The sequence below is a fragment of the Scyliorhinus canicula genome, chromosome 4 (assembly GCF_902713615.1).
Source record: "Scyliorhinus canicula chromosome 4, sScyCan1.1, whole genome shotgun sequence".
NCBI classification, from domain to species: Eukaryota; Metazoa; Chordata; class Chondrichthyes; order Carcharhiniformes; family Scyliorhinidae; genus Scyliorhinus; species Scyliorhinus canicula.
The window spans coordinates 152,046,807-152,063,928 of record NC_052149.1 but is presented as its reverse complement, the minus strand read 5'-3'; positions in this window follow the sequence as shown (position 1 = coordinate 152,063,928).

Below are 17,122 nucleotides of genomic sequence, written 5' to 3'. Positions count from 1 at the left end.
ATAGGCGATGTTCCCAATAAATCATAAAAGCAGAACGTTTATAGCTGCCGTGAATTTTTAATGTAAAAAAAGTGAGACAGATTGTTCTGGAAGATTCTTTCTGCTGCGCAGAGGGAATTCTAAAAGCTCCAATAAATGTCTCATGGATCCAAATTGTTTATTGCAGATGCTGAAAGGTCGAGGTACAGAATCAACACTTTAAGGTGGGTTAATTCAACACTGTTCACAAGCTAACATGGAGCCAACATGCAACCCTTTATTCAATACCTTTTTTACCTAAAATATTTGGAACTACATACCAGACTGACATTAGGCCACACTGCACCTTGGAGTACTATGCATTTTCTGGTCTCCATATTATTAAAAAAATTATATAGAGAAGCTGCATGAAACTACAACTGGGAAAAACATCTGTGTGGCATTGGGAGACCCTGCTCCCGGCATCTACTTGGCTCGCAACACTTGTGAGATTCAACGCAATCTTGTGAGACATTGCAAGGGGAATCCCACCCACAATGCCTCACAAGCCTCGTTGAATTCATTGAGGATGTGACGAGACACATTGATGAAGGTTGGGCAGTGGATGTGGTATATATGGATTTCAGTAAGGCATTTGATAAGGTTCCCCATGGTAGGCTCATTCTGAAAGTCAGGGGGCATGGGATACAGGGAAATTTGGCTGTCTGGATACAGAATTGGCTGATTGGAAGAAGACAGTGAGTGGTAGTTGATTGGAAGTATTCCGCCTGGAGGTCAGTGACCAGTGGTGCCCCGCAGGGATCTGTTCTGGGACCTCTGCTCTTTGTGGTTTTTATAAATGACTTGGATGAGGAAGTGGAAGGGTGGGTTAGTAAGTTTGCAGATGACACAAAGGTTGGTGGAGTTGTAGATAGTGTAGAGGGTTGTTGCAGGTTAAACAGGACATTGACAGGATGCAGAGCTGGGCTGAGAAGTGGCAGGTGGAGTTCAACCTAGATAAATGTGAAGTGATTCATTTTGGAAGGCCAAATTTGAATGCTGAATACAGGGTAAAAAGGCAGGATTCTTGGAAGTGTGGAGGAACAGAGGGATCTTGGGATCCATGTACATAGATCCCTCAAAGTTGCCACCCAGGTTGATAGGGTTGTTAAGAAGGCGTATGGTGTGTTGGCTTTCATTAACAGGAGGATTCAGTTTAAGAGCCGCGAGGTTTTGCTGCAGCTTTATAAAACCCTGGTTAGACCACACTTGGAATATTGTATCCAGTTCTGGTGCCTCATTACAGGAAGGATATGGATGCTTTGGAGAGGATGCAGAGGAGATTTACCAGGATGCTGCCTGGACTGGAGTGCATATCTTATGAAGAAAGGTTGAGGGAGCTAGGGCTTTTCTCACTGGAGAGAAGAAAGAAGAGAGGTGACTTGATAGAGATGTACAAGGTGATGAGAGGCATGGATAGAGTGGATAGCCAGAGACTTTTCCCCAGGGTGGAAATGGCTGTCACGAGGGGACATCATTTTAAGGTGATTGAGGAAGGTATAGGGGAGATGTCAGAGGTCAGGGCCGGGATTCTCCCCTACCCGGCGGGTGGGGGGTCCCGGCGTTTTGGAGTGGCGTGAACCACTCCGGCGTCGGGCCTCACCAAAGACGCGGAATTCTCCGCACCTTTAGGGGCTAGGCCCGCGCCGGAGTGGCTCCTGCTCTGCCGGCCGGCGCAAATGGCCTTTGGGAAGGGTGGTGCCCTGTCACTGCTGGTACCATTTAAGAATGGTGCCCTGATCTCTCAGTACAACGGGGAATTCTGGCGAGCGGAGCTCTCTGATGTGTTGGGTAAGCTGGGTCTGCGAGGACTGCGTTTACCAGAGCAGTGAGAGGGACAGGCTACCAACACTTGTAGAAGTACAACTCTATTTTATTTAACTATGAGCTGTTAAACATACTTGCACTGTGGGTCCACACTATGTTAGGTTGACTGGAGACCTGAGGCTAACCTGACCAGACTATACTGCTAGCACATGGTAGATGTTCGTGTTACTGATCACGGGCTCTGGCTGTCTCAGAGACTGCATCCCGAATGAGCAGGAAAACTAGTGCCCTCTACCTTTATAGTGGCCGTGTCCTGTCTGGTGATTGGCTGCTGTGTTCTGTGTGTTGATTGGTCATTCAGTGTGTCAGTCAGTGTCTGTCTATGCACCGTCATATACTTGTTGCAGGCGCGGCGTCAAATCGTTAAGGTTCTTCTGAATAATGTTGACCAATGGCCTGTGGTCCATTTCGACCGTAAATTTGGGTAGTCCATAGACGTAGTCATGGAATTTGACAATTCCCGTGAGGAGGCCCAGGCACTCTTTTTCAATTTGCGCATAGCGTTGCTCGCTGGGCGTCATTGCATACGATGCGTATGTGCCTGGAGCCCATGAGGCGACGTCATCGCGTTGGAGGAGGACTGCTCCAATGCCAGACTGACTCCATCAGTAGAGATCTTCGTCTCCTTGGCAGGGTCGAAGAATGCCAATACCGGGGCCTTGGTGAGTTTCGCCCTGAGTTTACGCCACTCTTGCTCGTGGGCGGGGAGCCATTGGAATTTGGTTGTCTTCTTCACCAGATTGCAGAGAGCCGTGGTGTGAGATGAGAGGTTGGGGATGAACGTCCCCAGGAAGTTGGCCATGCCCAGGAAGCGGAGGACCGCCTTCTTGTCCTCTGGTGTCTTCATGGCATTGATTGCTGACACCTTGTCTGCATCCGGCTGCACACCAAACTGTGAAATGTGGTCACCGAGGAATTTTATTTCTGTTTGACCAAAGGAGCATTTGGCTCTGTTGAGGCGGAGGCCATGCTCCTGGATTCTCCGGATGACGTGTTGGAGGCGATCGATGTGTTCCTGCGGGGTGGTAGACCAGACAATGATGTTGTCTATGTATACCCGCACCCCCTCGATGCCCTCCATCATTTGCTCCATTTTCCGGTGGAACACCTCCGAGGCTGAGATGATGCCAAACGGCATCCGGTTGCAACAATACCGGCCAAATGGGTTGTTGAAGATGCAGAGCTTCCGACTGGAAGCGTCAAGTTGTATCTGCCAGAACCCCTTGGATCCGTCCAGCTTTGTGAAAAATTTGGCGCGAGCCATCTCGCAGGTGAGATCTTCGTGCTTTGGGATAGGGTAGTGTTCCCTCATGATGTTACAGTTCAGATCCTTGGGTTGGATGCAGATGCGTACTTCTCCAGATGGTTTCTTAACACACACCATGGAGCTGACCCAGTCACTTTGTTCTGTTACTTTAGATATGACGCCCTGGTCCTGGAGGTCTTGCAGCTGCTGCTTGAGGCGGTCCTTGAGGGGTGCCGGTACCCGGCGAGGTGCGTGAACCACAAGCGTGGCATTTGGTTTTAAAATAATTTGAAAAAAAATGAAATGAAAATGAAGATGAAATGAAATGAAAATCGCTTATTGTCACGAGTAGGCTTCAATGAAGTTACTGTGAAAAGCCCCTAGTCGCCACATTCTGGCGCCTGTTCGGGGAGGCTGGTACGGGAATCGAACCGTGCTGCTGACCTGCTTGGTCTGCTTTAAAATCCAGCGATTTAGCTGAGTGAGCTAAACCAGCCCCTTCCTATACGTGTATGGGAGTGTGCCCATGCCCTCGAAGACACTGTGGTATTGAGTGATGATGTTCTTCAGTTGTGTTTGAAAGTCGGCGTTCGGCTGAAGCCTCAGCGGGTGACATGGAGTGAACCCTTTGGACGAGGTTCAGGATCTTGCACGCCTGAGCACCGAGCAGGGAGGCTTTAGTGGACTCTAAAATCTCGAAGGGCAGGGTGGCCTTTAAGGAACGGTGCGACACCACAAGCTGGCATGAGCCGCTGGAAGCAATGGCATTGCCATTGTAGTCGAGAAGCTGGCAGGCGGATGGCAGGATGGTCGGCTGAATGTGGAGGCTGTCGAGGTCAGACTGCGCAATGAGGTTGGCTGAAGCGCCGGTGTCCAGCCGGAATCGGATGCGAGATTTGTTGACCGTAAGGGTGACACACCACTCATCGTCCGGGTCAATGCTCATCATTGGGAAGGGCTTGGCCTTTTTCTTCTGAAGCACCTTGTGCTTGGTGATGATGCCCACCCGGAATGGGGATTCGAGATCCTCGGGTGTCAGGATTCGGAGCCATATCGGAGTCGGAATCTGTGACCAGTTGTTGGACGGTTCGAACACCCCTGCGCTGCCGGTGGGAGCGATGGGAGGTAGGTGTTTGAGCAGACCTGCATAGTGGCCAAGCTTGCCACACTGGAGACAGCATCGAGATTTTGTGGGACATTGCCGCTTTAAGTAGGAGGAGTCGCAGTTGTTGCATGTTGTGACATCAGAACGCTCAGTGCACCACTGCGCATGCGCGGTGCGATCGTAAGCAGCTCGGTCTTCGGCCTCACCGTCCCATCAGTCATTGCGCGCATGCACTGGAGCCTGGGAAAAGCACGCGAACTGGCCGCCCTCATCCAGGTTCAGGCCCTGGAGCTGTTTTACGGCCGGCACCCGCTCTGCCTCGTGGGGGCCTTGCCGCGCCGTCTCTGCCGCTTGAATGTGCGAGTATCGGTTAGGGGCGTGCTCATGCAGAACGAAGGTTCCAATGGCTATCGTGAGGGTGAGCTGTTTAACTTTGAGGAGCTGCTGGCGTAGGGGGTCCGAGTGCACTCTGAAAACGATCTGGCCGCGGATCATTGAATTGGAGGTGGAGCCATAATTGCAGGAGTGCGCGATGATGTGAAGATGGGTGAGGAAAGATTGAAAAGGTTCATCCTTACCCTGCAGACGCTGTTGAAAGACGTAACGTTCAAAACTTTCGTTGACTTCGATGTCACAGTGGCTGTCGAATTTGAGCAGGACTGTCTTGAACTTGGACTTGTCCTCACCTTCAGCAAATGTGAGGGAGTTGAAAATATGGATAGCGTGGTCCTCGGCCATGGAGAGAAAGAGAGCAATCTTTCTGGTGTCTGAGGCAGCTTCCAGATCTGTAGCTTTGAGGTACAGTTGAAACCTTTGTTTAAAAATCTTCCAGTTGGCACCGAGGTTGCCGGTGATGCGGAGCAGCGGGGGAGGGCGGACGCTGTCCATACTACTGGATGGCTGATCGCTGGTTGAAGGCAGATTATCTCAGGGTAGGTCCATCAAACTCTAACATCACGTACTGGTACCATGATGTGTTGGGTATGCTGGGTCAGCGAGGACTGCGTTTACCAGAGCAGTGAGAGAGACAGGCTACCAACACTTATAGAAGTATAACTCTATTTTATTTAACTATGAGCTGTTAAACATACTTGCACTACAGGTTGACACTATGTTAGGTTGACTGGAGACCTGAGGCTAGCCTGACCAGACTATACTGCTAGCACATGGTAGATGTTCGCGTTACTGATTACGGGCTCTGGTGTCTCAGAGGCTGCATCCCGAATGAGCGGGAAAACTAGTGCCCTCTGGCTTTATAGTGGCCGTGTCCTGTCTGATGATTGGCTGCTGTGTTCTGTGTGTTGATTGGTCTTTCAGTGTGTCAGTCAGTGTCTGTCGATGCACCATTATATACTTGTGTGTATATTATGACATCTCCCCATTGTAAAAAACGGGGCTATATGCGGCCTTGGCTGCTCAAACCCCGTTTAGGCTCCTTATTCAAAGCAAGTCATGCTGAATAGCCACGTGTTTCTCGGCACTGCGAGTGATGGGAAACACGTACTAAACAAGCTTGCTCGGGGACTTTGTTCCCTTTTGGGAAGATTGCGCCCATAGGCGCAGAAAGGATGCTCCCACTCAAAGGAAATGCCAAAACTAAGGGCCATAAGTATAGTCAGTCATAAATCCAATAAACAGCTCTGAGAGAAACTTTACCCAGAGAGTGGTCAGAATGTTAATCGAATAGTTGAGGTGATCAGCAGAAATACACTTAAGAGAAATCTCGATAACCATGTGAGGAACACAGGAATGAATGGGATAGAAAGTTTACTCAGATAGTGGCTCTAAAATGGGCAATATTGGATTGGCACCCTATCATTCCCAGTGCCTGATATTCCATCCAGTACAATCCATGGAATTCAGTATTAGGCACTGTATAATGTGCAAGTGAATGTAGTGAACAACTGTCCAAGATGAGTTTTTACAGCCTGATATGTTGTTGGGGTTAGATGAAGAGGGAAAAAGCTCATGTGTGGCGTGAACCAGCTGGGCCAAACGGGCAGTTTCTTTGCTGGAAGATTCTGCATGGACATAAGAAAAATCGTAACTTTATGAATCACATTATTTTTTAGAGCTATGTGGGTGCCTAGGCCCAATGATCAGCTCCACTCCCCTCAGTGACCACCAGTACCCATCCCTTTGAAGCAAAACCAAATGCAGCCTCCCCAACAATACAGTCTTATAGCCTGTCAATGAGATTGAATGCTGCTAGGTGACACGAGCAGCAAATATTTGAAAGAAAGGGTGCACTTTGATGCTCATCAAATCTTTCAGTTGTCTTAAAGTGCTTCTCATAAGATTGGTAAGTGTGGTGACTGTCACTGTATAGGCAAGTCACTGAGACCGCACAATTTGTATGTGTGTTTGTGTGTGTACGTGCATTTGTGTATGTGTGGTGAATGTATAATATTAATTCACACTGTATATTACTGTGTCCCTGTGGGCTCCATCTGTGAGCCGTTGCGCGGCTCTGCCCATAGGGGGAGATGAGGAGCATGTACAGGGCTCCGCCCTTGGCTCCGCCCATGGCTCCGCCCATGGCTCCACCCACAACCGGAAGTATAAAGTGCTGCGGTCTTGCGAGCCTGCCTTCAGTTCAGCTAGTCACAGGCAGGCTCAGTTGTAAGTCGATTAAAGCCACAGTTTACTTCTACTCGTGTCTTAGAGTGAATTGATGGTTGCATCAATTTAATCGACTTAAAAAAACTACCATGGAATCAGCCCTCAAACCTGATCAACTGGAACTCGATCCACAGGCCGCAGAAGCGAAGGAAATATTTCTGCATTGGCTTAGGTGCTTCAAGGACTACCTGGCTGCGTCGACTACATCCGCTGTTACTGAAGAACAGAAACTCAGTCTTCTACACGCACGGGTGAGCCATCGTATTTCAACTCAACTTGATAGTACCGACTCGTACAGCGAGGCCCTCGCGATACTCGACCGCCTGTACGTGCGGCCCGTAAATGAAGTTTACGTGCGACACATTTTTACAACCCGCCACCAGCGCCCTGCAGAGTCGCTAGAAGGCTACCTGCGCGACCTGAAAGCTCTAGCACGAGAATGTAACTTCCAGGTTGTGACAGCCTCCCAGCACATGGAACTCGCCGTCCGAGATGTGTATGTTGCAGGGGTCCGGTCCAATTACGTGCGCCAGCGTCTCCTCAAAAAAGGGGCCCAGAACCTGGAAGACACGGTAACGCTAGCAACCTCGTTAGAGGTCGCTTTTCAAAGCTAAAACTCGTTCCCAGCCGACCACGCGACCCCATCGTGGACCCCCGACCAGAGACTGCCCCAGGCCTGCGCCGCGCGGCCACAAGCCCACCACGGAGGGCTATCGTGCAACTTTTGTGGCCAGCCCCAACACCTACGGCCGCACTGCCCGGCCCACAATGCGACCTGCAGCAGCTGCGGGCAGAAAGGATACTTTGCGAAGATATGCCTGGCTAAAACAAAAAACTCCAATTCGAACGCTAACCAGAACAATCGCCCCTCCAACTCACAGGCCCACAGACCCCGCAATGTGGCAGCGTGTCTGCCGACTCCACCTCCGCACAACATGTGCGACTCATAGGGGCCGCTATCTTGGCAATCCTCCCCCACGCGGCCAGCCATGTGCGATTCATGTGGGCCGACATCTTGGGCGCCATCTTCCTCGCCGCTCGCCACGTGCGATCAACGGGGGCCGCCATCTTGGCCATCACCCGAGAGGCCACTCGACGACTACGACCTCCACGGACAGTCATCACAGGTCCGCTCCAGCACCGCTGACCACGCCACCGAGTACCCGCAGCTCAGCGCAGTCACTTTGGACCAGTCGCGGCCAAAGCACCTCAGAAGCTCCATGTTGCCCGTTCAAGTCAACGGATACGAGACACCGTGCCTCTTCGACTCCGGGAGCACCGAGAGCTTCGTTCACCCAGACCTGGTAAGACGCTGCTCGCTCCCGATATTTCCAGCACGGCAAACTATCTCCCTCGCCTCGGGGTCGCACTCTGTCCAGATACAAGGGCGCACGATTGCAACACTAACGATACAGGGCGCCAACTACTCCAACTTCCAATTGTATGTACTCCCAGACCTCTGCGCCCCTCTCCTACTCAGACTCGATTTCCAGTGTAAGCTCAGGAGCCTAACACTCAGCTTCGGCGGACCCTTTCCCCCTCTCACTATGTGCAGTTTAGCAACACTAAAAATCGATCCCCCTCCACTCTTCGCTAATCTCACCGCTAACTGCAAACCAGTGGCCACTTGCAGCAGGAGGTATAGCCTGCAGGACAGGATATTTATTAGAGCCGAGGTCCAGCAGCTCTTACGTGAGGGAGTCATAGAGGCCAGTAACAGCCCCTGGAGAGCTCAGGTGGTGGTCGTCAAGACCGGGGAAAAGTTCCGGATGGTGGTTGATTACAGCCAGACCATTAACCGGTTCACGCACCTCGATGCGTACCCCCTCCCCTGGATTGCAGACATGGTAAATCAGATCGCCCAGTACCGCATCTTCTCCACGGTGGATCTGAAGTCTGCATACCACCAGCTCCCAATCCGCCCGGAGGACCGCCACTACACGGCTTTCGAGGCAGACGGCTGCCTTTTCCATTTCCTTCGGGTTCCCTTTGGCGTCACGAATGGGGTCTCGGTGTTCCAACGAGCAATGGACCGAATGGTGGACCAGTACGGGCTGCGGGCCACGTTTCCGTACTTGGATAACGTCACCATCTGCGGCCATGACCAGCAGGACCATGACGCCAACTTCCACTGATTTCTCCAAACCGCCCAAAAACTCAACCTCACACACAATAAGGAGAAATGCGTTTTCCGCACAATCAGACTAGCCATCCTCGGCTACGTCGTGGAAAACGGGGTCCTAGGACCCGACCCTGACCGTATGCCACAGTCTTTCAACTCCCTCTCCCCCACTGTTCCAGGGCCCTCAAGAGGTGCCTCGGAATTTTCTCCTAACTACGCCCAGTGGGTCCCCCAGTATGCAGACAAAGCCCGCCCACTATTTAAGACTACACTCTTCCCACTGTCAGCCGAGGCCCACCAGGCCTGCAACTGCATTAAGGAGGACATCGCCAAAGTCGCCATGCGGGCGGTGGATGAATTTGTCCTATTTCAGGTGGAGAGCGACGCCTCAGAGGTAGCTCTCGCTGCCACTCTGAATCAGGTAGCTCAGTAGCGTTCTTCTCCTGAACCCTCTCTGCTTCGGAACTTCGACACTCCTCAGTCGAAAAGGAAGCCCAAGCCATTGTGGAAGCCGTGCGGCACTGGAGGCACTACTTCGCAGGTAGGAGGTTTACCCACATCACCGACCAGAGATCGGTTGCCTTTATGTTCGATAACTCACAGCGGGGCAAAATTAAAAATGACAAAATCTTGAGATGGAGGATCGAACTCTCCACCTATAATTATGATATCGTATACCGTCCGGGGAAGCTCAATGAGCCCCCAGGTGCCCTGTCGCGCAGCACATGCGCCAACGCGCAAGACGACCGATTACAGGCTATCCACAATGACCTCTGCCATTACAATAAGGCCCGCAATCTGCCTTTCTCCACCGAGGAGATTAAAGCTGTCACCAGGAATTGCCCGACCTGCGCGGAATGTAAACCACACTTCTATAGACTAGACAAGGCTCACCTGGTAAAGGCATCCCGGCCCTTTGAACGACTGACTATTGATTTCAAAGGGCCCCTCCCCTCGACCAACCGTAATATTTATTTTCTCAACATCATAGATCAATTCTCTCACTTCCCGTTTGCCATCCCATGCCCCGAGATGACCTCCCATACAGTCATCAGAGCCCTGCACAGTGTCTTCACCCTGTTCGGCTTCCCCAGCTATGTACACAGTGACAGGGGTTCGTCCTTCATGAGCGACGAGCTGCTCGACAAGGGCATCGCCTCGAGCAGGACTAACAGCTATAACCCCAGTGGGAACGGACAGGTGGAGAGAGAGAACACGATGGTCTGGAAGACCGTCCTACTGACCCTACAGTCCAGGAATCTCCCGCCCTTCCACTGGCAGGAGGTCCTCCCCGACGCGCTCCATGCAATTAGGTCTCTCCTGTGTACGGCCACTAATCAGACTCCTCATGATCGATTGTTTGTTTTCCCTAGGGGCTCTACCACGGGCGCCTCGCTTCCATCCTGGTTGAGGACACCGGGCCCTGTCCTCCTCCGGAAGCATGTCCGGACACATAAAACAGACCCACTGGTAGAGAGGGTCCTACTCCTGCTTTCAAACCACCATTACACATTTATCGAGCACCCCGACGGCCGACAGGACACCGTTTCCCTCCGGGACCTGGCACCTGCAGGTTCTACCACGACTACTACCACTACCGCTGAGGTACCCCTCACACCACACCCCACCCGACCCCCCCATGCCCAGTGCCCCGGCACCTACAGGTTTCCTGTGCCCCCTTTCACCCATCACACCGGTCAGGAACAAAGCTCTGGAAGAACCACCCCCGGAGTCTATCCCCGGAGTCACACCGAACATCTGCCCACAGCCATCCGAAGTGGCTGCAACTCCGGTGCTCCGCCGGTCCCAGCGAACGATTCGAGCACCGGACCGACTAAACGTATAGACCCGTCACCACCGCCGGACTTGATTTTTTTAACAGGGGGTGAATGTGGTGAATGTGTAATATTAATTCACACTGTATATCACTGTGTCCCTGTGGGCTCTATCTGTGAGCCGTTGCGCGGCTCTGCCCACAAGGGGAGATGAGGAGCATGCACAGGGCTCCGCTCATGGCTCCACCCATGGTCCACCCACAACCGGAAGTATAAAATGCTGCGGTCTTGCGACCTTACCTTCAGTTCAGCTAGTCGCAGGCAGGCTCAGTTATAAGTCGATTAAAGCCACAGTTTAGTTCTACTCGTGTCTTTGAGTGAATTGATGGTCGCATCAGCGTGTGTGTATGCATGTGTATGTGTGCATGAATGTGTATGTGTGTGTTTGCATATGTGCTTGTACATGTGTGTATGTGTGTTTATGTATTTGTGAGTGTGTGTGTATGTGTGAGTTTGTGTGCACGTGTTTGTCTGTGTGTATGTGTGTGTGTTTATATATATGTGTGTGTTTGTCTGTGTATATGTGTATTTAGAACATAGAACATAGAACAGTACAGCACAGAACAGGCCCTTCGGCCCTCGATGTTGTGCCGAGCCATGATCACCCTACTCAAACCCACGTATCCACCCTATACCCGTAACCCAACAACCCCCCCCCCCTTACTTTTTAGGACACTACGAGCAATTTAGCATGGCCAATCCACCTAACCCGCACATCTTTGGACTGTGGGAGGAAACCGGAGCACCCGGAGGAAACCCACGCACACACGGGGAGGACGTGCAGACTCCGCACAGACAGTGACCCAGCCGGGAATTGAACCTGGGACCCTGGAGCTGTGAAGCATTTATGCTAACCACCATGCTACCGTGCTGCCCAGATTTGTCATGTGTGTTTATGTGTGTGTGTGTCTGCGTGTATATGTATATATATGTGTGTGTGCTGCAGTGTCATATATATGTACACTGCACAGCATATAAAATGGAAGAAGTCACTTCTCTCTAGTTCTGTACGGCTCTTATAGGCTCCAGCATATTTATGCTGCAATTTGTGTAAGAGCAGATGGAACACAGCTCCAGATATAGTGTACTGGTGAAGAAAGCGATGCTACTCATTCATCTGACACTTCAGCAGATACATCAATCCTGTGCAGTTCCTACTTGAACTAATCAGCCATTCTGTACCGAAGAATCCTCTGTAACATTGTGTTACATTCCTCCTTTTCCAACTTACCTCATGGTTTGGGATTTGGTGGCCTCAGGCTAATGGCCCAGGCTCAGTCACTGATGGATAGAGCTGCCCTAGCTGCCATTAGCTGATGAAAAGCCTGTTTGAAAATGACATTAATTAATGTTGCGCTCAATTAGTCTCAGCAGCAATGTTATCAATTGCCATCAGACAAAGACAATTACAAGTAGTCAATCCATGCTTTAAAAAGATTGGTTGCCCAGTATCTTAAAGGGAATGATTCCATATTCAGAGAAAGCTTCCCAAACCATTCTAAAAGGAAGGTAGCTCCGAACTTGACTGTTTCCCAAGTTACCTCTCATTGGTTGACGTAGAATTTGCACTTGTATCGTGCTTTTCATAACTGTACACAGTCCCAGAGGGCCACAGCCTCTGAAGTATCTTTGCGGTGTAGTCACTATTGTAATGTAGGAAATCCAAAAGCCAATTTACATACAAACTCCTAGAAACAGCAAGACAATTTAAAAATATATATTTTTATTGAAGAGTTTCATTTATTTTATTTATTTATTTATTTATTTATTTATTTTTTAAAAATACTTTTTATTGAAGAAATTTTTCAGAGTACAAACATTTTAACCCCCCCTACATTTGAATTATATCAAAACAAAGTCAAACCCCCCTACTTAACAAGAATCCCCCCCACCCCCTACCCGCGCGCCCCCCCCGCCTCCCCCCCCCCCGCCTACGAACCGGCCGCCAGACCACCTTGTCGTTTCTGGCAGTGTCCTCGGGCAGGCCTTGCCCGTGACACCACCGATACCGTGTTTCCTTCGTTGTTATCCCCCCCCCCCTCCCCTCCCCCACACCCTCCCCCCCCCTCCATCCCGCCCTCCCCTCCCCTCCCGGGTTGCTGCTGTCACGACCTCAGTTTCTATCTCTGATCTAAGAGGTCCAGGAAGGGTTGCCATCGCCTGAAAAACCCCTGCACCGACCCTCTCAGGGCGAATTTGATTCTTTCCAATTGGATGAAGTTTGCCATGTCGTTTAACCAGGTGTTAACACTTGGAGGCCTTGCGTCTCTCCACTGAATCAAGATCCTCCTCCGAGCCACCAAGGACGCAAAGGCTAATATTCCAGCCTCCCTCGCCTCCTGTACCCCCGGCTCCACCCCAACCCCGAAGATCGCAAGTCCCCATCCTGGCTTGACCCTGGACCCCACCACTCTCGACACCGTCCCTGCCACCCCCTTCCAGAACTCCTCCAGTGCCGGACATGCCCAAAACATGTGTGCATGATTTGCAGGGCTTCCCGAACATCTGACACACCTGTCTTCACCCCCGAAAAACCGACTCATCCTTGTCCCCGTCATGTGGGCTCCATGCAGTACCTTAAATTGAATGAGACTCAGTCTCGCACATGACGACGACGAGTTGACCCTCTCTAGGGCGTCTGCCCATGTCCCATCCTCTATCTGTTCCCCCAGCTCTACCTCCCACTTGTCTTTCAACTCCTCTACTGGTACCTCCTCCACCTCCTGCATAATCTTATAAATGTCCGAGATCTTCCCCTCCCCGACCCAGACCCCTGATAGCACCCTATCACTCGCCCCCCTGTCGGGAAGCACGGGAAACCCCTCTACCTGTCGTCTGGCAAATGCCTTCACTTGGAGGTACCTGAACGTGTTCCCCGGGGGGAGCCCGAATTTCTCCTCCAGCTCTCCCAAGCTCGCAAACCTCCCCTCTATAAACAAGTCCTTCAGTTGCCTAATGCCCACCCTCTGCCAGCTCAGAAATCCCCCTCCTGTATTTCCCGGTGCAAATCTGTGGTTCCCTCTTAGTGGTGCCCTTATCAAACCCCCCACTTCCCCCCTGTGTCGCCTCCACTGCCCCCAGATCTTGAGGGTGGCCGCCACCACCGGGCTCGTGGTATACCTCGCGGGAGGGAGCGGCCATGGTGCTGTTACCAGTGCCCCTAAGTTAATGTTGCCACAGGACGCCCTCTCCATACGCTTCCAAGCTGCCCCCTCCCCTTCCATCATCCACTTTCGTACCATCGATGCATTTGCCGCCCAGTAATATCCTGAAAGATTGGGTAACGCCAGCCCTCCACTATCCCTACTCCGCTCCAAAAAGACCCTTCTAACTCTAGGGGTGCCATGTGCCCACACGTACCCCATGATACTACTCGTTACCTTCTTGAAAAAGGCCCTAGGGAGGAAGATGGGCAGACACTGGAACAAAAACAAGAACCTCGGGAGGACCGTCATTTTAACTGACTGCACCCTCCCTGCCAGCGACAGCGGCACCATGTCCCACCTCTTAAACTCCTCCTCCATCTGTTCCACCAGCCTAGAAAAGTTCAGCTTGTGGAGGGTCCCCCAGTTCTTTGCCACCTGCACCCCCAAGTACCTGAAACTTTTTACTGCTCTTTTGAAGGGGAGCCTCCCAATTCCCTCCCCCTGGTCTCCCGAGTGTATTACAAAGACCTCACTTTTCCCCAGATTTAATTTATATCCCGAAAAGTCCCCGAACTCCGCTAGTATTTCCATAACCTCCGGCATTCCCCCCTCCGGGTCCGCCACATACAGCAACAGGTCATCCGCATAGAGCAAGACCCGATGCTCCTCCCCTCCCCTTGTCAGTCCCCTCCACCCCCCTGAACCCCTCAGTGCCATCGCTAACGGTTCAATTGCTAATGCAAAGAGTAAGGGGGATAGGGGACATCCCTGCCTAGTACCTCGACGGAGCCCAAAATATTCTGACTTCCTCCCGTTTGTTACCACACTCGCCATCGGGGCCGAATAGAGCAGCTTTACCCACTTGATAAATCCCTCCCCAAACCCAAACCTTTCCAACGTCTCCCACAAGTATTCCCACTCCACCCTATCGAATGCCTTCTCCGCGTCTATCGCTACCACTATCTCCGCCTCCCCCTCCACTGCCGGCATCATGATCACGTTTAGCAATCTCCGGACATTTGTGTTAAGTTGGCATCCCTTCACGAACCCCGTCTGGTCTTCATGGATTACCCCTGGCACACAATCCTCTATCCTGGTTGCCAGGACCTTTGCTAACAGCTTGGCATCTACATTTAAGAGGGAGATAGGCCTGTAGGACCCGCACTGGACCGGGTCCTTGTCCCGCTTCAAAATCAAGGAGATCAGGGCCTGCGACATTGTTGGGGGCAGAACCCCCCCCTCGCGCGCCTCATTAAAGGCTCTCACCAGCACTGGGCCCACCAGGTCCACAAATTTCTTGTAAAACTCCACCGGGAACCCATCCGGCCCCGGCGCCTTCCCCGCCTGCATCTGGCCTATCCCTTTAATTAGCTCCTGCAGCTCTATCGGCGCCCCCAACCCTTCTACCAGCTCCTCCTGTACCTTTGGGAACCTCAATTTGTCGAGAAAGTTCTCCATTCCCCCTCTCCTCTTCGGCGGTTCAGACCTATACAATTCCCTGTAGAAGTCCCTGAAGACCCTATTCACCTCTTGCCCCTTCTGCACTACGTCCCCACCCCTCTCTCTCACTCCCCCAATCTCTCTGGCTGCATCTCGCTTACGAAGCTGGTGTGCCAGCATCCTGCTCGCCTTTTCCCCGTACTCATACGCCGCACCCTGCGCCCTTCTCCACTGCGTCTCCGCCTTCCTAGTGGTCAGTAGGTCGAACCTGGCCTGTAAACTGCGCCGCTCCCTCAATAGCCCCTCCTCTGGTGCCGCCGCATATTTCCTATCTACTTCTAGGAGCTCCCCCACCAGCCTCTCCCTTTCCTGCCTCTCCTTCCTCTCTCTGTGTGCCCTTATGGAGATCAGCTCTCCTCTAATCACTGCTTTCAGGGCCTCCCAGACCGTCCCCACCTGCACCTCACCCGTGTCGTTCGTACCCAGATAGTTCTCAATGCCCGTTCTAACCCTTCTGCACACCTCTTCGTCCGCCAACAGCCCCACATCCAGGCGCCACAACGGGCGCTGATCCCGCGCCTCCCCCAATTCCACGTCCACCCAATGTGGTGCATGGTCCGATATCGCAATGGCCGAGTACTCCGTGTCCTGCACTCTCGGTATCAGCCCCCTGTTCAATACGAAAAAGTCTATCCTGGAGTACACTCTGTGGACGTGGGAGAAAAAAGAATACTCCCTCGCCCTAGGCCTACCAAATCTCCATGGGTCTACCCCTCCCATCTGCTCCATAAACCCCCTTAACACCTCTGCCGCTGCCGGCCTCCTATTCGTCCTGGAACTCGATCTATCCAGCCCAGGGTCCAACACCGTATTAAAGTCCCCTCCCATGATCAGGCCCCCTGCCTCCAGTCCCGGGATGAGGCCCAGCAGGCGCCTCATAAAGCCCGCGTCGTCCCAATTTGGGGCATACACATTCACCAGCACCACATTCTCTCCCTGCAACCTACCCCTCACCATCACATACCTGCCCTCCTTGTCTGCCACCACTTCTGCCGCCACGAACGACACCCTCTTTCCCACCAGAATCGCCACCCCCCGGTTCTTGACATCCAAGCCTGAGTGGAACACCTGTCCCACCCACCCCCTTCTCAGGCGGACCTGATCTGCTACCCTCAAGTGAGTCTCCTGCAACATCGCTACATCAGCCTTCAGTCCCTTCAGGTGCGAGAAGACCCTTGATCTTTTAACCGGCCCATTCAGCCCCCTTACATTCCACGTAATCAATCGGATCGCTGGGCGACCCGTCCCTGCTCCCTGTCGATTAGCCATGTTCTGTCCCTTGCTCGCCCCGGGTCATCCCTCCCTTTCTGACCCGTTTCCCATAGCGATGGCCCCCCCCCCCCAGCTCTCCCCTTCTCGTCCCTGGTCTTTCCAGCAGCAACCCGGTATCTCCCCCTAACCCTCCCCCCCCCCCCCCCCCCCCCCCCCCCTGGCTAGGACCCCTCCTAGCCGCGATGTGCCCAACATCGTACTCCCGAGAGTCAGCTGATCCCCGCTGACCCGGCTGCTCCTGCCACACTCCGACTCCTCCCGGTTCGAGCCCCGCCATTCCACTCTGACCCCGCTCCAGCGCGGGAAAGGCCACCATTACTGGCCACGCCCCACTCTTCTCCCCTCCCCCCTCCTCTCTCCTCCATCCCGCGCGCGGGAAAAACAGAGGAAAGCCCGCGCTTTCGCCCGGCCACACCCCGCCCCGCCATC